The sequence below is a fragment of the Miniopterus schreibersii genome, assembly GCF_964146895.1.
Source record: "Miniopterus schreibersii genome assembly, chromosome: 7".
Classification (NCBI taxonomy): domain Eukaryota; kingdom Metazoa; phylum Chordata; class Mammalia; order Chiroptera; family Miniopteridae; genus Miniopterus; species Miniopterus schreibersii.
In genome coordinates, this window is record NC_138108.1 from 32,361,127 (window position 1) to 32,387,418 (window position 26,292).

Consider the following 26,292-nt stretch of genomic DNA (forward strand, 5'->3'; position numbering starts at 1 on the left):
GGTTTTAACCAACATTTCTCTGGAGTTAATTCACTAGATCCACATCTATACGTTACCTTCTCTGCTGAGCCATGCGCCGTCTGGCATCTCAACAGCCTCCTCGACATCTCAGTTTCTATACTGTGCACCTCACATTTCACATTTAAATTTGAACCTGTCATCTAGAAACAACGAACCACTGCATCCATTTAGTTTAGCTTAATGGCCACTCTCTAGCAACAGTATCAAAATCCTGCTGTTCCTCAGGCTTGAGAGCTTGCATCCAATTTTAATTTCTTATTCTCTCTCATATTCTACATCTAATCAGTCCCCAAACACTATTGCTTCCTTTTTCATAAAGTTCACCCAGTTCCCAGACTTTTTACCTCTACTGCCGTCTTCAGTTCAGTGTTGATAATTCCTAGGAATCCATTCAGTATATTGCTCCACCACTCAAAATCCTTCAGGGACTCACTATTTGGCACTTAACTCAACCCTACTCCTCATAATTTAATTTACATACATATTGGACTGACTGCCTCTTTCATGACTTTTTCAATTTGGATAAAGGGTATTCACTATTCACTTAATATATCTTTAGTTTCTCAGTTTATTCATGCTGGTTTTCTACTGAAAAATCTGATATCCTCCAGCCCATTCATCTGAAGCCGAGCTCCAGCTGATGCAAACTATAAAACTGCTGTGTTTCAACTCATCTACTGATGGGCACTTGGGCTATTTTCAGATCTTAGCTATTGTAAATTGCGCTGTGGTGAACGCAAGACAGAATATAAAAACTCCCAACATACATTTACGAATCATTTTCATCCTACAGCATAAAAATTATATCATTGCAAAATAGGGCCAATATGTTCACTTAAGAAAAATTTTATATCATGATATCAAATATCCAGTATGTAAGTAACTGCCTTAAGTTGGGTCTTTGCTGGGGAATTTGAGATTTTTGGAAATCAGAATCCTTTGTTTTCATTTGCACACCCATAGCAACAGCTTTCCATAAAGGGTAAAAGCTTCCTTCCTTTGGGTAGCAAGTTGCCACCAAGGACATATAAAGAGCACACTGCTGAATTGACTTCTTTCTCGAACAACCATTCAACGGTTCATTATTCAGTCAAATTTAACACACACATCGAGATGGTTTACAGTGTTTAATGCATGTGAATATTATTTTTACTGTGTTTTTAAATAAGGAGCCCTCGCCCTGGCCAGTGTGGCTTAGTTGGCTGGTGTAAGGGGACTGCACCGCTTGGATTCCCAGTCAGGGCACATGCTCAGGTTGTGGTCCCCGTTCCCAGGGGACGTGCAGTTTTCCCTCTCCTTGATGTTTCTCTCTCTCCCTCTCCCTTCCTCTCTCTCTAAAGTCAGTAAAAAACATAAATAAATAAATATAAATAAATAAACAAACAAACAAATAAATAAATAAAATAAAAACATAAGAAGCCCTCTGGTGGTATTGTTTTGTTCTCTTTTGCATACTCAAATGCATCTAAATGTAAATTTTATATAGAATTACATTATACAGCATGTACCTGCATTGACATACTTTGTTTATTCTGTGTTCAAAATTAAAAGGTCATTCAGAAAACTGCTCAAGTGATTTTATTTTTTACACTATAAACAGTAAGATATATTATTTTTTTTTAAAGAATAGTTTGTTTTCTGTGGTCTACTATATTCCTTCAAAACTAGCCTATATTGATGCAATTCGCCACGTCCAATCTGACTATACCTGAAACAGATTTTCCTTTTCAGTGCCAGATGGATCCCCAAACACCAAGTGACTTTTTGAGAAGCTTCCAAGTTACTACTTTAAGGGGGGCCCCACTTACTTTGGGAGATTCTGAATGCCTTAGCATTTGGGTTTTGTTTACAATTACAAAAAAAACCCACATTTCCTGAACCATTAACTTCTCCCTCCCTCAATATCACGTGCATTCTAGAAAATAATACATCTGCTTCTGATTTACACTAAATCATCAAGGCGTTTAAAGCTCATCAAAAGTTTTGAAACACTTTTGAAAATATTTCATTTCTTTTTAAATCATTCCTTAAAGAGCTAGCAAAATTTAGTGAAGAAAAAATTATTTCTAGTACCAAAATCTTTTATTTCAATCTACAGTTGGTTCTCTAATAGGTTTTAAGCAAATCCTAAGAAGCCCAAATTAATCCATTCTCATCAACATTACTGACGATTTGCTGTTCACTCACTATGCAATAACATCGGCTAAGGCACTTATAAACCCGGGTGTCTTCAGGGTTTTCATCCATATTTAATATGTATTTTCACACAGGGTGTAATTCTAATTTACGGAACTCTTTTTTTCAGCTGCAGGCACTGTCAAGTTAGAAGCCAGAGGAAACTGCAACTTCCTTCCTCTTTTTAAATGTTTGGAATCAGAAAGCAAGAATTTTGATTTTCCAATAGTCTTTCCCCTTTTCAACATATTCCCCACTCTCAACAGAATGTTCCAGAAAATTTGTAAATCACTCTGGGGAAAATTCCAGAGAGTTTCAAAATGGGAACAGCTGTGAGCTACCTAAATGATCCATCTCTCCAAGAAATTGCTCTCCCAGAGATGAAGAAATAAACAATTACCATTTTTTACTCAAAGCATCTGCCACTGTTCAATGAGAACATCTTTAAAGCTGTAAAGCTAGGTATATCTTAGGAAAATTTTTATTTAACTCTGCATATTCCTTTTACTTTTCTCTGTACAAGCTACACACACACACATTAATTTAACACTCTATGGGGCATTTAATTACAGAGAAAATCTTTAAAATCCAGTACATCTCTCAGCTTTTCTTTTCTCTACTGGCAGTCGATAAACTGTCAGAAACCACTGAAGAACTTTTAAGAATTGTGGACGAAAATAATAAAGCACCAAACCAAACACAATAGTAATGAACACGGGCTTTGGCTTCAAAACACCTGGATTTGAGCTCAGTGGGCCTTGGGGCTGCTAAGCCTCTCTTCTTGGGGAAAGTGGTGAGGGTGGAGGAGCGCACATAAAGAATTTAGCGCAGTGTTTGCTCCATAATAAATAGTCGACAAAATGGTAGTCATTGGTGTGACAGGTTGCTGAATATTTAACATTCCAAAATTTTAACATACAGTCTCTCTGAGCTGTAACAATTATTCAGGCAATTAAAAGTTAAAGTAGGAACTTTTAGGTAAATATTGTTCGCTGAAGTAACAATTTTATAAAATGAAGAATGAAGAGCATAAATACGCAGTGGTTTTACTGTTAACAAGATTAACTGGGGAAAATGTAAAAATTATGCATACTTAATAATTTGAAAATTTTTCAATAATTTGTTTTTGAGATAATTGCCTAACAGGAGCTAATGATATTTTTAATATGGAAACTTTAACATGGGTCTGAAAGGGTAAAATCAGTGAATAGTCTTTCAATTTCTCTAAAAAACCTATGTTCATTATGTTAGATGGGCCAGGTACAGAAACGTGGGTACAGAGACTCACCAGGGCAGGAAGCCCGGGGTGCCTAGCAAGGGGCGAACCTGGGAAAACAAGAACCTTGTCCCCAGGGTAACCTACCCTCCCCAGCATATCACTGGCCCTGCGGTTTAGACCCCTGAGCAGTTTCTCCCTAAAGGTAACATCTAGGCCTCAGTTGTATTTCAGCTCCAGGCCCAGAAAAGCAGCAAAACCAGACAAGTGGCACCATAGCTGCCCCAGGACCAGCTGCATTGGCTAATGGCCCTCTGCCCTGGCACCAACCAGTGGAGACCATGACCCTGGAGGAGCACACCTAGAAAGCTGAGGAATATTCTAGAAACACTCCCTGAGACCTCCCCTAAGATTTCCACCTGCAAGAAACAGACAAATACGGAGGACAAAGGACACCCCGCCATATCCTTCCCCCTTCTTCCCTCTAGGGGACCCCGCAATGGGCAGCAGCAGCTCGTCCCGGGCTCACCCCCTGGACCTGTCCCCAAGGCCCCTTCTCTCCCTGACTCCTCAGGGAGCCCAAGCGGCCCAGCCCGGGCTCTCCTGTTGCTTCGTCTACGCACCTTCCTTGGCTCACTGTCCTAAGCACGTATTTGCTGCCATCGCGGACCCGATACCCACTGACTCAGTGCTGTGTAGCCCCTCCTTTTGATACCCCCATCCCCCGACCCCTTTTCCTTAATTAATTCAATTTTTTTATTCACCTGAGACGGCTATTTAACCCCTCCACACACCACCTACCTTAACCTTTCACATTATATATAACTCATCTTAAAATATTTAAATATGTTTCTTAGAAATCTTATATTAAAAAATGCTCAATATTCCTTGGTTCATCCTTCTAAACATTAGAAACTTACACTATCAATTACATATGAATAATATTGGAAATATATGATCTAGATAGAAACCAGAATACAAATATATTTGAACAGTAAAATGGCCAAGCTAGTGGTGATGTTTAATGTAAACTTGCTGAACACTGTGTTGGGTTTTCCTATCTTGAAAGTACCCACTATTTTCTTTCTCTCAATGTGGAATTGTCTAACTGAAGCCCCAGGAACCAATAATCCTTTTACTTATATTCCACACAATTTTCCTCCAAAAATATCTGAATAAGTTTGCCATGTTAAATACTTTGCAAATAATGTTATAAAGAAGGAGGACAGGTTTAAAAACCAAACAACTTAGGTTTCAAGTTCCATTTCTACCAACTTATAATTGTATAAACTTACTAAGATTCAGTTCCCTCATCTGAAAAGTTGAAATAAAATCATCGCAGAGTTCAAGAAAACATCTAAAACAGCATATTTCTGGAAAAATGCTAATCATAACAAAAAAATGTTATTTTTCTTCCTCAATTTCCCCTTAAACAGAACAGAAACCCAGAAAGCACTACTAGATAGCGCTCAATACTTAAACTAATGAACACGACCCCAGATTGAATTTGTTTTTATGTTTCCTTACAATTAATCCAAAAAAAAAAAGAGCCTCCATTTGTAGAATTAGCACTTGTGGACATTAACTTCAACTAAATAACTTTGCTAAAAGACATAGAAATATTTTCCAGGAAAAGTTTTTGTACTTGGCCGTTCACCCCAGGCCTACCCAGCCACACCCGAACAAAGCACAAACTTGATTTGGATGGCATAAGCCCTTGCCCATAAAATAAAATACAACTTCTTACCACACTCACAGGCCCGGCCTCCTGAGTCCTGATGGGTCCACGTGGGACTCTCCTCCTGCCCACTAGTCTTCAGACTGCAACTGTGGGTGCAATGGGAACAGGCTGCCTGCTTGCTCGGGGTTTCCCAGGGGACTCCATCCCCAGCCCCCTGCAGGCTCCCTGTCGGGCTGGTGCACTCCTCTCTCAGAGGCTCAGAGAAGAGGCTGCCAACAGCTCCCAGCTGCATTCTCCTCCAAACTGCCCTCAGCTGATGGTAGCGCCTTTCCCTGGAACTCACCTTTCCCTCTCCCAGGGTGGCTCATGCAACCCTGACAACCAAGGAGCTGCAAAAGACAGGCTCCCTGGCCGCAGGGGGACAACTTGGAGCCCTGCCCATGAATTCAGCCACTCCCAGGTTCTCCCTGAGGTCCGTGGCTGCTCCTTCATTCCTAGGCCCAGCAGCTCTCATTCACTCCCCAATGCTTTCCCCTAAAGCTAAAGAGCGCCCCCTCAGTGACCAGGGGCACCCAAACCCTCCTCTCGCCCTGCTTCTGGGAAGCCCCACCAAGGCAAGGCTTCTTTTTAACCTGCCCAACGTCTTCTCTCTCTTGACTTTTAGGTTCCAAAGTATTATCTTCAGAGAAAATGCTTTTGTACAAGAAGTAGGGTCTCCCTCCATCCTGCCTTCCCTGTCTACTCAGGCCTTATGTTTCAGTCACTGATCATATCACTTCTTAGCGATCTGAGTATTTATTTGACCAGTATAAGCCAAAATAAGAGTAGTTTTCAAAATCTCTACCTGGGGGTCAAAAGTAAATTCCTTAGAAGCAGTGAACTAAATCCTTATTACCAGTCTTTGCATTCCTGATATCTACCCGAATGCATGGCACATGGTATATGATCAATTAATATGTGTCTATGGATGACCGCGGGTTATAAGCTTTGCTTTCTGATGATACATATGTTTATAGAGATAGATCTCAGGTAATTAATATGCACTCAAATACCATCTCTCTCAAATGTCAGCTGTATTAAGTTAGAGCAGGATTATAGCCAATGATTGATTTTTTTTCTAGCATATAGTGATAGAACAAATATTTTTCACATTTGGATATAGTGAGGCCCTCATTTATTAAGTGTGAGAGACACTTTTCTCTCTGTTGTGAGCTTTTGAAGATCTGATTTGTTTTTCTGCCCAGATGTGTAGGAGTTTGTCCACTTTAGCCTGGCCAAGGGCTTCAGAATTGTCTAGGTTTAGATCATTTCAAAGATTTAAGTGCGTATTGAAAGACAAAAGATGGGATGTCATTTGATTTTGCAATTTTTAACTTGGGTTTTAACATTTATTTAATGATTGTTTGCCTTTGGATCTAAATACTTTATGATGTTTATTTTTTCACTATATGTAAATTGACACTTTAATTGTATAGTCTACAATAAGTAGCTGCACATATGACTCTAGTTATCATGTACACCAAAATGTTTTCTTAGGAATCTTCCCTAGTTGTTGGGATTTTTTTCATTATTCAAAAAGAGATAGAATTTTGCTATGATTTCAGTTGAGGAACTTTCTGTAATTTGAGAATCTTTAACACTAGATGGCAGGATGAGACTATAGATACCCAACTCATAGCTAAATATATAAAGGATCTGATACTTTCTCAAAGGTATTAAGAATTCTTAGGCAAATACATTGTATTATATTTTAGTATATACATTATATATGTAGTCCCACACTCTTTTTATTTAAAACCTTTCACTGTAAAAAATAGGTTGATGTTAAACATGAATGAATAATTGAAGAGAAAAATCGAAATTGCTAATAATTTTACAAGTTATGTAAATATGACAATAACTGATTAAAATAGTCTGTATTGGGAAAACATTACTACTAATTTGGCTTTAGAATTTAATAATCAAATTTTCAAGCAAATCTGAGACATAGTCATTTAATCAAATGCTACTTCGGTCAACATGCATAAACACAAGTTTAAATAAATCATTTATGTCACAATCAAGATTGATATTCAGCAAATAAAAAGTATTTCAGAATAAATCCACAAGAAATACATGTACAGAGATGGAAAGGGAATCTTTATCAAGGCCAACTAAAACTAGACTAGAAATAGAAAGAAGTATTTTAAACTTTTCTGGGAAAGGAGATTTGAGTTTCCCAAGTAAATTGCTCACTCATTCGCAGTATTTATGTACCACTTGTCAGTGCAGTATGGATAAATATGGCAAGGGCGACCATACGTAATTTTTTTATCCAAATCAGGACATTTTTGAGCATGGAAATAGAAACTGGGTCTGCCTTAACAAACTGGGGCATAGGATCGCCCTAATTAGAAGTGTTTACCCTGAAGAAGTTTATTTTGTACCCTTATTTAAGTGAGCACCTTAAATTTTGTTGTACTTAAATATTAATTTTTAATTAGTCATGACATATGTCATTTGCCAGTGCTAGTTCTTTAATTCTACTAACAGGTACCCCTTTCGGGGTAGGAGAGCTCAAACACTCATGAATATCTATGAGGAAATGAGTTTCTTGGAAGATCCAAATCCATCAGAACTTAAGAATCAATGAACAAAATAGGCAGGTTTTTAGCCAATTATTTTTGATATGTTGTTTGACTCTCTTGGGGAAATACATTTTAAAATAGTAAAAGAAATTCTATATTAGGCTAGTAAAATAGTTTTATTTATCTATATATGGACCTGATATAATATTACTTATTTCAAATGTAAGGTTTTCTGCTTTTTTCCAACTCATATTCATAGTAAAGATTTTAAAACAACATTATGATTTCCCTCAAGGTGATAAATTATGTGCACAATTAGAGTGGAAAATCCACCCTTTGGTTTTAATAATAGAAAATATTATATTCACTCTCAACTAGATCGCAGAGCAAATTATATTTTTCTGTAACTACCAACACAACTAGTATAGTATCTAACTCAAAATATAGGCTCAATCACTACTTATTAAATGATTTCTAGTGTCTTCAATCTGTTCTGGAATATACATATATGAAATATGTGAGGCCGAATTAATATATTAATACCACAGTGTCTAAGAATGGCCTCATTGATTATTGAAATACTTTTTTATTTTGTTCTGCTTTTCCCAAATACTTGTTGCCATGTTTCATTGTGTACTGGAGGAGCTTGCATTATATTTTTTCCCTTGTCCCTCCATACCCAGAGTGGCTCCTGGAAGTCCTCATGCCATTTATTTCTAGAGTTAATAAAAGGGCAACTTTTAAGCATCTGATTAGTGGAATGCAGTTATCCTGTTATTTCTAAATAAGTCTTATAGATGATAGTGATGAAAATTACCCCAGTCTTCATAGATTATAAACATGTGCCTGCCAATAATTTTTATATAAATACTATATAATTTCTGTTAGCTTTCCAGTTAGTATAGCCTTGATGTATAGTAGGAAAGAGCATACATTTAAGATTTAAACGTCTTATGATGTAAATTCATAGCATAGATTTTTTTTCATTCATTAGACTTTACTAGTGTTGGACAAATAAAATCAGCTAATCTTTGGGGAGAAAGTTAATGTTTTTGCAAACTGAACAGGAAAAGTTTTAGTTTTTCATAGCTTAAATTCAACACTACATATTGATCTCTTTCTAGGGGATCAGATGTCTTTCACATATTATATCAAGCATGGAGATGAGAAGACATGGATAGAGATGATTCCGATATTAAAATCTAGTATTCGATTCTGCTCCAAACTTTAGGATGGGAACAAAAAGACCTAAAATGTTTTGTCAAAGGTCCCACTAGAAAGTATCAGAACCAGAACTGAAATTTCATGTCTCGTGGTCCAAGCCCAGGGCTTTCTGCTTCTTGCTTAGTGGCTCCGAGCAGAGTGCTCCCTCCACAGCAGAATCTAGCAGAGCTTTCACCTGGGGCTGCTCCCACTGGTATTCTGATCAAAGAGCCATTGCTTCTGGAGCCATCCATAATTTGCATCTTTGACTTTTCTTCTCAGGGGCTGGAGGAAATAGCTTAAAATGAAATAACATCTCACCAGCCTCCCAAGGCAAAGCAAACCGAGCCCTACCTGGGAATACAATATTCAATAACCTGGCAATTTAACTCCTTGGTTATTTTCTATCTCCCACTAACAAAATAGGTATAACTCAGTTTCTTACAACTCTTTTAATTATAATTGGTGGAGATTAGTATATATCCTATTTTTATATGTATGTATTTTTATTGACCTTGATTCTATTGATCTTAAAATCAAAGACTGTAAAATAAGTTTCTTCCACAGATCCAGGTTATAAAAATGTTAGGAGCATAGTGCTGCAGAAACATGATATCCCTTCAAGTTATGTAGCCTTGTCCTCCTTTGTTAGTTTACAAGAAGTGTTTTAATATCTTGTTTTGTCCAGAATTGCAGTAATTTACCAATTTCTCCATGCCTCTGATCCCAAATTGACCAAGAATAGAATGAACATCACAATATCATTTATTTCTAAATGCTACACAGTTTGTTGATTCAAAGTCTTAGAGATATAAGGGATTTTCGGTATTATTTGATCCCTCTTTTTTAGTTTACAGATGAGAAATTGATGCTGAGATTGATTAAGCGATTTTTTTTTTTTAAGTATATCTTTATTGATTTCAGAGAGAGGAAAGGAGAGGGAAAGAGAGATAGAAACATCAATGACCAGAGAGTCATTGATCGGCTGCACCCGCAACCCGGGCATGTGCCCTGACTGGGAATCGAACCCCGATCGTCTGGATCCCAGGTCGACGCTCAACCGCTGAGCCACGCCTGGCTGGGCGATTAAGCGATTTTTAATGCTGCTTAGGTTTCAGGAATTATATGTACCATATTATTAAAAGACATTTCTAATTTAAAACTTTCGTCCCTATTTCCAATGATTCGTTAAACACATTTAGAATAGAATTATCTTTTGAAGCAAAACTTAAAAAAAAATTAATGTATGTTACATATTTTAAATTGTTTCATATTATGTTTATAAATTATATGCATTTTGTTGAGGCCATTTTGAGGTATAAATGTAGTATAAATTACTTTTTAATTTTATAGATGATAAGTCAAAATTTAAAAATATTTGCAATAATTTTAAATATATTAATATGTTCTCAAAGGGTTATTTTCTCTAATACATATACTTTTATATACAGTGAAAATAATTCTAAATATGTATATGTATACACACAATGGTTTTGTTTATGAAAAATACATACATATTAGTGTCGTAACAAAGCAAAAAGTGTTTAAAAAAATCTACAGAATAAAGTTTCTTCAGTTTATTGCGGACAATTGATCAAGGAATAGCTCCGATTATCAAAACTCCAAATTAATAAAACTTGGATCAAAGAATTATGATGGGTGCAGTTATTATTTTTCTGTGTTCATTTATGAAGAAAATAATTTCCTCGGATACGTTGTAACATACAATTCAGCACACACACACACACACAAATGCCCCTAACTCCTTTAATCCTTGGCACAGAGTGTGACACTCGGGCTTCCTTCCGACGGAGGCAGCTCAGCCGAGGGGGCCTGGCCAGTGTGGCTGCTAGCAGCGCGTTCCCGGGGCACGGGATCCCCGCCTGCTCCGGCTGCCTCTCGCTCTCGCTCTCGCTCTCGCCTCCGAATGGGAAGGGAGCTGCTTGCCGGGGTTGCGAGCTGAGAAAGAAAGTAACCTAACACTAACTGCAGGCGGGGTCGGAGTGATGTAACAGGAAGCTCCCCGTCCCCTCTGCTGCTGAGCACTGACAATGTGCCAACACCTCCAGGCTGCTCAGAGCAGCCCTCTCCCTCCAGCAGAGCGGCACCTCCTGCTCCAGATCATCCGGCTGCAGATCATCAGGCTCCAGATCATCCGGCTGCAGATCATCAGGCTGGACCGCCCCGGCCCGCGGGCTCCCACTGCAAGGCTCCCACCTTGCCTGCGGGGCACCCCCTTCTGCGGAGTCTCAGCAAGTCAAATTCCCTCCTCAGAATATTTCACCAAGAGTTTCCTTAGGAGCTGTGCTGGGTAAGTACATTATTCAAAATAAATATATTTATTCTGAGTAGTATTCTCGTCCACTTTGAGTATGTTTCTACCATTGAAATTTACGGACGATGAAATAATGCTGAAACATCCTCATTTGTTTCACACTAGAGAAACTACAGTATGTTACTCCAAAATATATACAAAACCTTTTACTATTAGACAATATTATGTACAATGATAGTCTAGAAAATAAATTTAGCAAGTAATAAAAATCTAAGTGGGTAAAAATCATACTTTTAAACAAATATCTTATCAGGGAACAGTGCCTTTTAAAATTAGCTCTACTAATAGCTAAGCTTAAATTTTGACAGCTGGAAAACATTTTTAACCCCAGGAAGGGTCTTTAAACTTTCCATATAATCAGTATTCTAAGAAAGGGGTGAAAGAATAACTACTTTTGGGGTCTCAGAGTTTTACTCACTCTGAGGTCGAATGCAATGGGAAATTTAAAGGAAAGCAATCACTTTGAATTTAATATATTTGCCTTCTATTTGTCTTTCACCTCTATTTATCTCTAACTATTGGACTAATGGAATTTTCATTGTTCATTGTTGCCAGATGTGTTTAAAACTCTCTTTTGCTAACCCTGGACTGTTTCCGCTGTATTGGATAATGGGGTGGGCTACAAAGGGAAAAAACCAGCTAGGGTTGAGAGAATGTCGAGATTTCTGTATTGACCCTAATCCTATGAGCTAACAGAATGTGTCACTTCAATTTATCTGGTATTCCTCCGAAATCTTTTGAGGGGAGGGTGTGATAGTGAGACAACTGTGGGTAAAGAAAAGTAACACAGGTTTCCCAAATGGGCATATCAGATCATCAGACAGAAAAATTAAAGTATATATTTTAAAAGAAAGAATTTTCAGGATAGAACTTATTAAATGCAGAGATGAAACATCTGTTAATACTTCTTTCAACAGTACGGACGGACTGTCCTGGACACGAAGAATCTAGTGTCTACTTAATAAGTTGTTGGTATAGAGGTACCATAAATTTGTGGCTAAGAAAAAAATAGATGTCAGATTTGGGTTCAGTTACATTGGTTGACAAAATGTGCATATATATTCTTACCTAAATGAAATTACACTCTGCACAATGCCCTTCAATGGAGAAACCCTGTACTTAGTCCCTCAGAATCTAGCACATTAACAGCGGACTACAAATTCATTCTGAGCAGCTCCCTGATAATTTTATACTCATTTTCCCCCCCAAAATTTCTCCAAATGAATGTAAACGTCAATTAAGCCTTACTTTTGAGATTCTTTAAAAATATTGTGGCAGATTTCCTGTCTACTTTCTATTATTAATTGTATTGAGTTCCCTGACACATGGGTAGAATGGAAAAAGTGTTTTTAGAATGTGACCTTGTAAATAGCCATCTGATAATTAGAAGAGGAAATGGAAAGAACACATTAAGTGCCTAAGCCAAAGCCATGTGTTAGTAACAAAAATTAAAATAGCATTATTTTTAATTTTACATTATTTTCTTAGAAGGAAGTATTATATTAATATCAAGTTTGGAACTCCCTAAACTTCTCTAAATTTTTTTCATTGCTACCAAAACCCCATAATTTTCCTGCAAAATTTAATTAAATTTTTGTAACTGTATTAATAGTATGAATTATCATCTTTATTTTTAAAAAAATACTATTGTAAAATACTAGGCAATGAATATTGAGGGTCATTAGGCAAAGACTAATTATTTGAGAAAATAATGTTAGAAATAAGCATTTCAAAGTTTGAAATAAAAATTCATATTATTTTATTCTGGTGTTTGCTTTTTTTTAATGATAAGAGAATGTCAGAGCTTTCAACCATAAAGAACTGATTTATTTTTCTAGATGATATTAGCCTGTAGCATCAGAAAATCAATGCACAGAGTCTAAGGCCAGTTCTAAATATGTAAAATGAAATATAGAATTGAGAAATTGAATGAAAAATGTGAGCTAAATTATGTTTTACCTGCAATATTCAATTATCTTCAAAAAATCTGCTTTGGTTATTGCTACAATGTCTTTTTAGAAAATATATCTAGCACATACTAAAGTGTTATTTTTATTAGTTAAGCTATGTAAATGTTTAGAATATATTGAAACCATTCACTGAAAAAATAGAACAGTAAAATAAATCGGGGTCTGTAATTTTAAATTTATGTTAAAGAACAACCAAGGTATATATGTTTTACTCACTGGTGATGCCTAGAGTATAATGGGGTTTAAGTGGAGTTGACATCCTAGCATATTTATGAGAATCTTTACATTCACCTGTAACTATTTTCACCATTATTTTTTCATGTATAATAGAAGTCTGAATTTCAGTAAAAAATTCAAAATAATATTAAGACAAAAAAGACCTTATATGCTTTATGTTAATGTGGAAAAATTATCTGATAAACACGTAAAACCTCATGAGACTTCAGGTAGTATCATTATTATATATTTCTAACAGATCGTTTGGAACCATTATAACAATAATTTGCTTTCCATTTTTATATACATAGTTAAAATTAGATAGTAACTTATTTTTTAAGGAGTGTTTTATAACTTCATAGAAAAATTAGCAAAATAATTTTTAAATTATCAAAATATGGATTCACTAAACAAAGCTTATTTTACACTCTGTTTGACTTTGAAGGCAGTTTGAAAAACTAATTGTTTTTAGAGATATAACTCTTACGGTGTCAACTTTTCAGAAAACAAATATATTCAAAGAATATTGTTTGCGGTCTTTGGCTTCCCTCCTTATCTTTGTTTAGGACTCAGAGAAGCTTTTAACCCATAAACATAAGCTGTATTGTTGCAGTGGTGCTAAAGAAAGACAGAGTGTCATATTTGTAGCACCTCTTTTGTCTTGGCCCAATCAGTCTGTCAGAGAATACACTTAAAATGGAAAATCAGTGCGCAGCTATTTAAAACACTTGTCTGTGCCTGGTTTGAAGTCTATGTGTGAACTATAAATGTTTATACTCTCTCAGGGAGGCTCTCTTTTCTACCAAAGTGCTTCTGCCATGCTGCACCATTACATGATTCAAGAAATACCCTCATTTAAGGTCAGAAAATGTTCCGATGCAATTAAGGAGGAAAAAATATTTACCAGAAATACAAGATCAGGTGTGCATACTAACAAGCTATCTCAATCATTTTTCTATTTATTCACATGGACAACCATTCCTGCCCAAATTCTTTCATCAGTGGCAGTTATGCAATTCAAAGTATCCGGGATAGCTTTCACACCTTAATTTTAGTTTATGTACTTATAAGTCTGGTTTATAATCTTGAAGATACATAGCCCTAGTTTAAAGCATAAAATTGAAGAAATAATAAGTAAAATACATTCAATTGTAAAATTTGGAATATAAATATTGAGTTAGCGTGATTTAGTAAAAAAGAACCTATGAATTAGATATGTGACAATTAAATCAACAAAATCCATTTAAATAATAGAAAATTTGTATACATTCTATTGCAATTCCAATTTAAACAGAAAAGTCTCCTCAATAAATTCAGGCTATTTTTAAATGTCTAATTAGAATTATAATGTTGTTCATTAAATCAGATTAGATCAAATAATCCCTGCGTTTTTCCATATTTGAGAGTCTCCAAACTAAGTTTGTTTTTTAAATTTGACGTTACTTTAGGAAAAAAGGAGAAATGACTTAAAATTTTTAAAACATAATAAAAGCCTTACTTCTTACTACTAAAAGGTAAAATAGAGTCACTCGCTATGAACCAAGTTAAGGTCGATGGGTATTAAGTTCCCGCTCTTATCTGATGATAAATTGCAAATATCTTTGTAGAACATGTTTTTTCCTTTTTCCCTTAAATTATTTTGCTTATTTGAAAGAGACAGTATTATGCAAAACTAACTTACCAATATATTATTGTTTTCAAAAGTAGTCACATAGTGTATTTATTTATTTATTTATTTTAAAATTTATCTTTATTGTTGAAAGTATTTTCAGATGCCCTCTTTTATCCCCATTGGCCCTTCTACCCCGCACCTCCCCCAGGCCTTCCCCACACAATTGTCTGTGTCCCTGGGTCGTGCATACACGCATATAAATTCTTTGGTTAATCTCTCCCCACCCACCCACCACCCCCACCTTCCCTCTGAGAATCCTCAGTCTGTTCCATGCTTCCATGTCTCTGGGTCTATTTTGTTCATCAGTTTATTTTGTTCATTAGATTCCACTCTGAGTGAGATCAGGTGATACTTGTCTTTCTCTGACTGGCTTATTTCACTTATATAATACTCTCCTCCATGTGTTTGAATGTTTTTGAGTGTTTTTACTGTAGTTGATTTCTAATTTCATGCCACAGTGATCCTGAAACTGGACAACAGTGGGTCTGGGCTCCCCATCACCACTTGAACCAATTCAGTAGAGACAAGGTTGACTCGTATAGGAGCGTTTATTCCAGTACTGCCGGCAGAATGGGAGAGCAGGAGTCATCCATGAGAATCTGCTCTGCCACCCCCCAGAAGCCAGCTGCTTATATTGGGTAGAAGGACAAAGATTACATGGGAAAGTAGGAATCACAGGCATGGGGAGGTAGGCAAGGTATAATGTTAACAGGTTACAGGCAATTTGGGCTGGGGGTTGCAAAGGGTGGGCACCCCCGGGACTCCATTGTTTCAGGAACAAGGCTGTTAATCTCGCCATGATGATGAAAGAAGTATGGACCACATTCCAGAGTTAACTCCCATGTCTTGGGGCATACAGCTCTCAGCCAGGTCAGAAAGTGCTTTCTCAGATCAGAACAGAACAATCACAGTTAACAGAGCATGATGAATATTTCTGCCCCTAACAATCCGAGAAGATGCTTGATATGATTTCAGTCTTATTGAATTTATTCTGGGTCCTAACATGTGGTCTATCTTTGAGAATGACCCATGTATATTTATTTTTAAAATGTAAAACAAAGTTTATCTGCTTATTCCTTCATGGTTTAAAATAAATGTATGATGCTTTTTACCTCACTACACTTAAAAAAACAAAAATCTCAATTCAGCTCAACCCAACATAAATCTTAATAAATGAATAAATAAACCCTATGGTATTGAGGCTACAGCTCTGTATTTTATTGAAGTTATTGAATGGAGCCCAATTTTCAGAGAAATTTTATTTGTCTTAACATGAAACATATTTTTAATTAAAAATGTTAATATAGCATAAAACTTTGTATGAATCTGTAATTATTTCTGTATTAGGTTTAGGTTAACCTGAGCTCAATTGTGTTTCTCATGAAACCATAGCAGCTCCTGAGCATGTCATTTTATGTATTAAATAGCAGTGATATAATCAAATAGCAACTAGACGGCTCTTAAGAGAGCCCCTCTCCTTACCGTTTAGTCACATGGAGGACCATCAGCATATTCATGAGCACACAGGCTTAGTTTTGTCTATCAAAACCAAGATAAATTGATCTTATATCCCAAGTACTGATTTCATAAATTTTATAGGTGAGAATTAGTTTGAACCTGCATCCATTAATTAACCTGAGATCAGTCCTTATGCAGATATTTGTGCATAAACATTCATTTTGCCTCCCTTCCAAGGATAATTTGAAGGAAAACTGGAACTTTGTTAAGTACTGGAGAAAAATATATAACATCATAATAGAAAATAAGGAGGGCTGTGGGAAGAGCGTGTCACCAATACAAAACTGTGATTTTGTTTGTTTAATTCTGTAGTGGCTTTCAAATGTGAGGCAAATTAAGAGACTTTTTTTTTTTACTTGGATAATGGAAACCTCATATCAGAGTAACACTTTTAAGTGTTTTATTAGTCAATCTACATATGTCTTCTTTAAGAATTTACTTTCAATGAAAATTTTTGGTTTTAAATCTTCTTTAAAAACAAGCCACTATACTTTATTAGCTAAGGCAAAAAATAAAACTTACGCATTTGTGTTATAGAAACTTAGGTGTAGCTGTTTGAAGCAATAGCATTTATGTCATATGTAGTAAGGACATTGCTATATTTTAAATGTATTAAACATACTTTCCTTAAACCCTCAGTTAGCTAACTAAAATATCTTAGAACTAGGTTTATTTGGGTAAACATATGTATTTATCTTCAGCTTTACCCCCTGGTCCTTAACATTATTAGATGAAGAAAGCATTAGTGGGTGCATATATCTTTATATCTCTGAGGGACAAATAACTTTTTTTTCTTTGCCTCAAACAGGAGAGTCTGCCCTCCCTGTTATCAGCAGTGGGTACATTTCCCACACTGTACTCATACAAGAGAACCCCCTTTTTAAAGGGTGGCTTGCTACTGCTGAGATTAATATTTAGTTTTGGGGTTTGCCAGGTGCCATGTACATTATTAATTATTCAGGTATAAACTCACTTAATCTTCCCCAAAGCCCTAGGGCTATTATCTTTGTTTGCAGATAAGAAACTCCAAAACTGAGGTACAGAGATCCTAAGTAACATGCCCAAGGTCACATAGCTCCAGTGAGTCAGGACTTGAATCCGCGCCACCTGGCTCCAGAGCTCATGCTCCTAAGCACACCGCTTCCTTTCCAATTGGTAGCCGGTCTGGTCAACCTTAGTGTGAATGGATGCTGTCCCCAGAACCTTAGGTTAAACTATAGAAATGTCCCATTGTATTGAAACAATGGCAAAGTAAATCTTAGGTTTCCTGGCTAGTCCATGAGTTTATGTGCTCAGCAGGAAATTATTTTTATGTCCTTGTTTCCCACCCCTTTCTTATCAATTGCAAAAAAATTTAAGAAAATAAAAAACAACAGTTGAAATATAAGCTCTATTGCAGAAGTAAAACTTAATGGGTTTTGGCTTCAGTTCATTGACATACGAGCCCCAAATTCACCACTTATTAGTTCCCCTTTCTCATCTTTAAAATGTTGATAATCCAAATGCTTTGCAAGGTTTTGTGAAGAATACATGAAACCACACATGAGAAATATTTAGCGCAGCACTTGGCACTTAGCAGTTGTTCAACAAATTATAGTGCTCTTCATAAATCTTTTGTGGACAGAACTGAAGATATAACTTGTTTCTGTGTAAAAGCTCAGTCCACAATCAACATACAGACAGACAATTAGAATGCAACCTCTTTAGAAGCCAGGGAGAGTGAACGAGTGTGGTTTAGCTACAGTTTTTAGAGTGATTACACTTTTGCCACTATGTAATATATTCCAGAACCTAATAAAAATAATGTTGTTAATCACAATTTCTATAAAACTTGGGCACTTAAAAAGTCTCTTCATTCTAACAATTTAAAAAGGTATATTAAACAGAAATTGTTAATTTTTCATTCTTTTACACATGAAACTCAGAGAAATACATGGTGTGCCCTAAGTCTAACAATTATCATTGGCAAAGCTCTGATTTTAACTGTTTATTGTGACTCTAAATCCTATTTTGTTGTGCTATTGCATATATCATATATATTAGATCTTTTATTACGATGTTACACAAAGTCAAATGAGGATAACGATGGATCAAATTTAAACTAATTTCTTCTAACATAAGATAATAAAAGTAAGTTTATGTATGTTATTCATGTGGGCTTGTAGACTATAGTACATTAAAGATAAATTTAGATATCTCTCCATAAATTTTTAGTTCTGACTACTAAAACAACTGCAGAAGCTAAAAATGAAAAGACCGTTAAGAATAATCAATTTAAATTCAGTTTACAAGGTTCCAAAATTTAGGTGGCTATTTTGTTTTTGCAAAAAAATGTCTATATTACAAGGACTTCTTACTACTGCCAAATGGTAGACACTTACATATTCTTAGATATTTCAAAAATATAATGAAAAGTGCCTGTGCAAAAGGATTGTAAACACCCTTTTAGGTTTTGGATTAATATAATTGATTCTAAAATTTTGTTTAAAATATTTAGCAATTTTGGTCCACACTATGAATGTAATGGAAACTATAAACTTTCTCAAGAAAAATAAAAACTATTTTACACTCATAAGGACTCACATTTTACGTATAGTTGCATGAGTTTCAGGGCTCTTCCTTTTTGATGGATCCATTAAGAGTTCTTAGACTCACATTTAAAAACCTGTGCTAATTAATTCTCACGACTGTTATTCTTTTAGAATGAGGTAAACTATATGTATATATTTTTCAGCCACCTTAGATACTTATCAAAAAACAGACGACATCAGAAAAAAAAAAAAAGGCCTATAAGATTCTTTTCATCAACCAGAGGGCAACACTGCAGAGTCTAAGGAGAAACTCTACAGTAGGTAGATTCTGCAACTGATAATTTTTTGTCTCCCTTTCTGCAGCCCTCTCCTTCTAAATCTCCCCACCCACACCTGCCATCCCTCGCCTTTCTGCAAGCTAAACGTACAGGAGCCACTTCTGGTCTCAGGTGGTCAGGAGTAGCATGCCTTCTTCTACGTGATAAACATAAGACCTTCCAGGATCACTCTTCCTTTTACCAAATTAAAATCTGTTCTCAAATCAGTATATTTTATTTGGAGAATGTTCTGTTCACATCAGAATTTAATCCTGTTGGAGAACAGTCGTATTTTAACTCACATGACTATGCCGTGATTGCTTTAGGGGGTGGTAGGGTTAAACAGCATGACCTTCATTTTAGCAAGCACTCACGATGCACAAGACCCTATGCTAGGTGTCCAAGGTAAGCAGGACAGATGACTGCTCTGGACAGCATCACCTCCACCTCAGTTTAAGCCGGTGCCCACTGAAGTCTAAACTCCTAATCTCTACTGCTGGCTGCCATTCTTTTTCATCTTGTCACAAGATCAAGACTGAATGAATGCCTTCACTAACATGTTTTCTAAAATGACAAAACCCGACAAATCAGATATTTTCTCTATATATTTAGTATATTTGGAAATCTTGAATTATAGATAAAAGATTTTAAAAAAATAAAGAATCTCATAGATTCACTTAGCTCACACTTTTATGTGTTTGGTTAAAATATTCAGAAACATCTTCTTTTAACTGATTCTAATATAACTTTGACCTCTCATAATTTAACAGAAAGATTTCCTTGCACCTAAATCCAATGCTAATATCATATTTGTGTATGAGAAATTGTTAAATTTTAAGACAAAAATATGTGGTTAGTAAAGTGATATTCTTAACAATAAAGCTTTGAAAAATGTTTGGTTTCATAAATTTGAACAAAAAGGCCTCAAATGAGATGTGAGCAAGAATTAAGGTCATCTAAAACAAGCTGACAGGAGTGAAATCCATAAAATGATTTTTCCAAATATTGTTCACATTTTAATCAATTGAATTCTTCACCATAGTTAACTTCCTTAATTATACCTTTTCCAAAAGGATTTCCTGTTCTATGTTTCATGTTATCAGCTCAAAAATTATTTAATAAGACTCACAAAGTCTTTTGATCATAAAATTAATATTGTGCATATTTAATGAACCAAATTCCAGCCTACTTTCTTGAAAATAAATATATCAAACTTAACAGAGTTTATATTTGAGTTTCTATATAACTCAAATATCCTTTCAAAAATCCATTAATTGTGCAATTTTTCAGATTAATCCTGAAAGCTAAGTTTGTTCACCAAGTTCTCACAACCACAGTACATAAAAATCTGCACGTTCAAGGTTGTAAGTTCTTAGCTGTCTCAATTCTAGTACCATATGCACCATGAAAGACTGCATGTTCAAAACTTTTAACATATGTAGTTTCTGAAGCTAAAGACCTGAATAAGCTACATATGTCTAGTGTATTCTTAGCTTAGAAATAGGAGACTCCAGTTCAATGTGTCCTCAGAGGGTTTCTTTAAGTCTAACTGTGATGTAGGTCTAGAAATAACATGTGCTTAAAAAAAAGTTAAATCGTTACACTTAGACAATACTTTGCTCCTAATTACTCAAAATTGTTTAGACTTCAAGGATTGTTCTACATCCTGGTGTATGTTTTTCTTCCAGACATAATTGCATCATGTTTTAATCATGGAAGGAAAACAGTCTATAAGTACAATTTTTAAGTTTTTCTATCTGGAGAGCTATCACAGTATAGCAACTCCAATTTGAACAGCTCTTTGGAATTAAATTAAATTGTAATAAACAACAAAGACCACTGGGTATCATATTACTTTATTGATATAAAATGAGAGAATACTTATTTGAACAAATTAATTGCATAACTTTCTAAGTTTATCATGCTTGTCTCTACTATTCATTACACACCCATCATGACAGCACCTGAATACGAAAAAAATCGCTACTCCTTTTTAAAATCCGTGGGCCTATAGTTCCTGGATGCCAGATTTTAGTGTCTCTTCTTCTTTTTGTTGAACCCTTCACAAGTTTACTTTTTGCTAGTACTTCTGATACCAAATGGCATAAATTTAAAGGAAGGTAGGCACATTATCTAAAAGAGGATTTAAAATTAGTTGTAAGTTTTTTTAATGAGCATGGAATGCTCCTCTCCCAGATATCCATATGCCTAATCCCCTCACCTCTCTGTATAGACTTTGCTCAGATATAAACTTTTCTGTGGGGCTTATCCTAATCACTTTTTAAAGATCTACGCCATCACAATCATCTTGCTCATACTAGGCTCTTTTATTTTGTCCTAGCTTTTATTTATAACACCAGTCACCTTGCAACAAACCATCTACTATAATTGACATATATTTTTATATTATTGTTTATTTTCTGTTCATGCCACTAACATGTAAGCTCTACAAGTACAAGCATTTATCTAAGCACCTAGATAAATGTCTGCACATGGTAAGTACTTAAAATTTAGCAATTCCACTTCTGGGAATTTATATGAAGAAACCCAAAATACTGATTCGAAAGAATATATATTCACTGCAGCATTATTTACAATAGCCAAGATTTGGAAGCAGACCAAGTGCCCATCAGTAGATGAGTGGATAAAGAGCTGTGGGACATCTATACGATGGAAGACTACTCAGCCACGAAAAAAAGGACATTTTACCTTTTTCAACACCATGGAGGGAAGCAGAGAGTATTACGCTAAGTGAAATAAGCCAGTAAGAGAAAGACAAAAAGACCATATGATTTCACTTATATGTGGAATTTAATGAACAAAATAAACAAACAAAATAGAAAAAGATTCATACAGAAAACAGACCAACAGCTGTTAGAAGGAAAGGGATTTGGGGGTCTGGGTAAAAAATAAAAAGGTGAAAGAATTAAGCAAAAAAAAAAAAAAAAACTCATAGACACAAACAGTATGATGATTACCAGAGGGAAAGGGCGGTGAGGGTGGAAGAAGGTAAAGAGGGTAAAGGGAGATAAATGGTGATGGGAGGAGACTTGACTTGGGGTGATGAACACACAATACAATATACAGATGATGGATTATAGAATTGTACACCTGAAACCCATATGATTTTATTTACCAAGGTCACTCCAATAAATTCAATAAAAATTTTAAAAATGATTAAATGAAAGAACATGTCTTCTTATAGTAGTCCCCACAGAAAACTGAATGGTGACTTTATGTGTTTTCTATGCAGTGTACAACAGACACCAGAGCTGAAATTCTGGAGATATTAGAATCTCTACACTTTGCCAAAGAGAAAATATTCAGAAACTAATTACCATTTTATTATTCTTAGGTCAACCTAATATTTATCCCTTCACTGTTTTTTGTAAAGGAAAATATATTAGCGAAGATGCCTGTGTAATGTATTTAGTGTTCAGGTTTCACTGAATTCCAAGGAGTGACCTTTCAAACTAGGGTACATGAGAAGGTTTCTCAGTATTTTAACACAAAATTTTGAAGCATTTCCCCAAATGGCCAAACAATGGCTGAAACTGGCAGAATTTTTTGTTGAAACTGGCAGACTTGCCAACCGTTGCCTCCCAACAAAAGCCTACTCCATTACTTGTTACCTTTCTGGACAATAGCACTAAAAAGTCTATAGAAAGAGGAGGGAAAAGAAAACTTAGCAGTGAAATTGAAAGAAAATAAATCTTATAAAAAAGCAATATGATAGAATACAAATTCTGTTTAATTGCCCCAAAATTATACACCTGTTTGATAACTGATAAGGTACACGTTTGTTAACCTATAACTTATCAAGTTTTTTTAATTGTTGACTTATAAATACTTAAAGGTAATTCTAAAAATAATGCCAGCTCTGAATGGCCTTTCATCATTGTATAGTTTGGGAAGTTTCCATGCTCACAACCAAATGACTATTTTTTTTTTTTATATATATCTTTATTGATTTTAGAGAGAGGAAAAGAGAGGGAGAGAGAGAGATAGAAACATCAATGATGAGAGAGTCACTGATCGAGCCTGCAACCCGGGCATGTGCCCTGACCGGGAATCGAACCCCGATCGCCTGGATCCCAGGTCGACACTCAACCGCTGAGCCACGCCCAGCCGGGCCCAAATGACTATTTTATAAGTTGAATATATATTTGTCATTAAATAAAATCATGATTTGTTTGAGAGCCTCATGATGAATTATCACAAAATATTTCTTCTGAATTGACACAATTCACAAGGTATAATAATATTTTTCTTTTCTAATTTAGATTCTCCATATCTTTGAGGCTAATATAGCTAACTTAATTCTCTTCTAAAACAGAGTGCTAATTGTTCATGCACCTAGAAATGGCATAGTTGAGTTTTTTTTTCTCTGGTCCCAGATAGGTATATCATTCAGGGAAATGATAAATATCCTTTGAATAAAAGGCTGATTCTCAAATATGCCCATAGAGTTTGAAAAATATGTATATGAAATGTGTCAAAGTTGTAATTTCAACATATTATGTAATAAGACGCTGACTAAATTTTAAACCATAAGTAACAAACTGGTTTGGATTAAACAACTTTCTGTCCTAAATGAAGTATTGCTTGAAACATAAAAGTAAATTATAAAGTAACTTCTTGAACTTTCTGACTTTATTTGATGTGCTTATTATTGAATAGCATACTTCTAATAAAGTTATTATTACAAAACATAAATGATATTAATGCCTTAAAAAAATTGTATTTTGTTTTAAGAATTTGTCTACATTCAATGTATTTTTGGCATGTTTATCTATAGCACTGCAACCCAGTATTCTACACAACATTTTCTTTGTCCCAAGTTGCTTAAAATAGACAAAAATAATAACAGTAAAGCTAAAACTAAAAATATTTTTAAAAAGATAAGAGTGACAATTTCTAATCAAATGGGCTTGAACAAATTGTGGAAAAGGCACTTAAACTTCACATTTAAAAAAGCCTTGATAGAATTTTTAATTCAAGGATAAACAGAGAAAAAATAAATACTTTGTGGTGCATCATACTGTGAAACTCGGCAACAATGAAAACAAAGAACCGCAGCAACACACAGTAACAGGGGCGCATCTCCAAAGCATAGGGCTGAATGAAAGAAGCAAGACTGTATTTTTTGCACTTAAAACTGAAGTACAAAAATGACTAATTTCTCATAGTGAGCAGAGGCACTTCATCTTTTTTTAAGCTAGTATCAATCCCTCCAATGACAAATGGGTACTCCCAGTGGTCCTGTTCAGAGAAAAAGGCATTGCCAAAATATTTGTTCACTCTCATCTAGATTCAGCAGAGACACCACACATTCTTTCTCAAGAGCCCTTCCTAATAGAATGTTACTTGTAGGATGAAAAGGCTGTTTTGAAGTCTGAATAATTGGCTGATACTAAATTAAGTGTAAAAAAAGTTGCTGTCAACTTAAAATAGTTTCACAAATTATTACAATATTCTTTCCATCATATAGTAGATTTAAGGAGATGAAATTCACATTTGTTTTAGCACTTCTTCGGCTCTTCCATATTCTGAATCACCTTGACTGCATTAACTATCTCTATTCTGGGAGATTGATAGTGACATTGGAGACATAAGTAGCTAACCTACAGCATGAACTATGACCATAAATCAATTTTGTAACTCATGATGTTGCCCACAACCAAATGTTATTAATAATTCTCTGATGAGTCCTATTTCAACTAATTCCTCTTGCTAACGAGGTCCTCACTTCATTTGTTTAGAAAGGAGCGGATGTATTCCCCATGTTTACATGTACCACATCTTTCCATTGCTTGTTTCTAAACATATAATTGAAAATTTTACACACCCTGAACTTTGCTGCCTTGGAGTAAAGCCAGAATACCTCATTTTATTACAGGTCTGGTGACAGCGTCTTGGTAAAGGTCAAGTTGAAGGGTCTGGAGATTCACCCAGAAGTTGGTGAAACTAGAAATAAAAGGAACAAGATTAGGGCGTTTAAGGACCAATTATAAAAACAGAGAACAAAGATTTAGAAAAATACTCATCTAGATTTATGACTGTAAGAATGTAGTTAACTTAGTAATTATTGATTACCGAGCAAACAGACTGAGTAAAACCAGAGTGAAGGATGGGATTTAAAAGTAAAAGAAACCAGGGAAAAAAAGGGGGTCAGGGAGTGAACAGAATAAAGAAAGCAAAAGAGAAAAAAGAGAAAAGGAGAGGCCATAAAATAAGATAAATTGGTCCAATATGACATGTTTTATTTACCAGAAATAAAAACACAGTCCCGAACTGCATCAATTAAGATGTGGAGATACTTTGGCTCCATCAACCTGGACAAATTGTTAGTATGCAAATGCCTTCCAGCTGCTTGACTTAACCTTGAGGAGAGGAAAAACTTTATCTGCCCTTTTGTTTGGGAAATAAGTTGAGTGCGAAGCCTAAGGGTTATTCCTTCTGATAAGAGGTGAGGAGTGTCTATGACGAAGTTGTGAGAAGCAAACACCACCTCCTGGGTGACCATGACGTTCTAAGGCTCGGACCAGGTCAAGATAATGACTTGACTTTAGAGTGGAGAGTTCATCCAGTCTTGATCTACTGGCAAGTGTTAGTCTGTCTAGTTTTTCAAGAGACAGCCCAGAAATTGGGCTCCATTAATCATCATTGTGCCCTAGCTGGTTTGGCTCAGTGGTTAGAGCATTGGCCAGAGGACTCAAGGGTCCTGGGTTCAACTCCGGCCAAGGGCACGTGCCTTGATTGCAGGCTCGATTCCCTGATTTGTCAGGGTGCATGCAGGAGGCAACCAATCGATGTGAGATGTTTCTCTCTTTCTCCCTTCCACTCTCCCTGAAAAAGCAATGGAAAAAA

At 35.5% G+C, this 26,292-nt stretch overlaps 1 protein-coding gene across 5 annotated transcripts in view; it reads left to right on the plus strand.

Annotated features, from left to right (window-relative positions):
- Window positions 1–10,857: 10,857 nt before the first annotated feature.
- CALCRL (calcitonin receptor like receptor) overlaps window positions 10,858–26,292 on the plus strand; it is an 88,572-nt gene continuing 73,137 nt past the window's right edge. For 3 of the 5 annotated variants that reach the window (XM_081142109.1, XM_081142110.1, XM_081142107.1), the window contains exon 1: window positions 10,904–11,174. The gene's annotated coding sequence lies outside the window, so the exon portion shown is untranslated. Of the gene's footprint in view, window positions 11,175–26,292 lie in introns of all 5 variants that reach the window. The other 2 variants (XM_081142108.1, XM_081142111.1) reach the window with 2 other exon arrangements.